Genomic DNA, 894 nt, shown 5'->3' on the forward strand with positions numbered 1-894 from the left:
CACACACATAATAATAATAATAATAATAATAATAATAACCATGCTTGCTGGCCCAATAGATATTTTTGGGATCCTGGAAACTAAGGCACCCTCGTATTACTGTTCATATACATATTGTGGTGTCAAATGTGTTAATGGTTACCCATGGTGGACAGTGTCCTCTGATTAAAACAAGCTTGGAAGCAAGAGTGGCATCCACTTCCATAACAGCTTGTCTTCTGAAACCCTATGAACTTGGAGAAAGGATGAAAGTCACATAAGTGTTGAGGACTTTTGTTCACAGGGTCGCTATGAGTTGCCTACGACTCAAAGGCACTTAACAACAACAACAACATATATTCCCTGAGCAGGACAAGGATGGGCAATCTCCTCCCATGTGATAACTATCTCTGAAAACACTCTAGAGGATCAACTATGGCCTGGTTCCAACTCTATGGTACACAACAACAATATGTGTCCTGAAGAAATGGGTTGAGGTTTTTCTTAAAATATTTAGTTTTCTAATATAAGATTAGGTATTCTTTTCATGACAAGATTACAGAAAAAGAAATGCATAGTAAAGTGGACTGTGGACTGTGGGGGGATTGTATAACAATGAAAGAATTAGTCTTTTTTTTTTCTTCAAAGAGAAAAACAAACTGGCGGGAGGGGTGGACAGGGAGGAAAATGTGCAACAATGAATGAATGGGGAAAAAATTAAATGGAAAGAACATGCTATCTATCTATCTACACACACACACACACACACACACACACACATATAGCATTTAAAAATCATTAATTAAAAAAGATGCTGATGACTAATGCCTCAGTTCAGGAAAAAAGTCCAATTATTAATTTATTTAAGAATTTAAATGAATAAAGGAGCTCTGGTGACTTTGTAATAAAGAGCTG

The sequence above is a fragment of the Elephantulus edwardii genome, unplaced genomic scaffold (assembly GCF_000299155.1).
Source record: "Elephantulus edwardii isolate Elephantulus edwardi_28Jun2011 unplaced genomic scaffold, EleEdw1.0 scaffold00004, whole genome shotgun sequence".
Classification (NCBI taxonomy): Eukaryota; Metazoa; Chordata; class Mammalia; order Macroscelidea; family Macroscelididae; genus Elephantulus; species Elephantulus edwardii.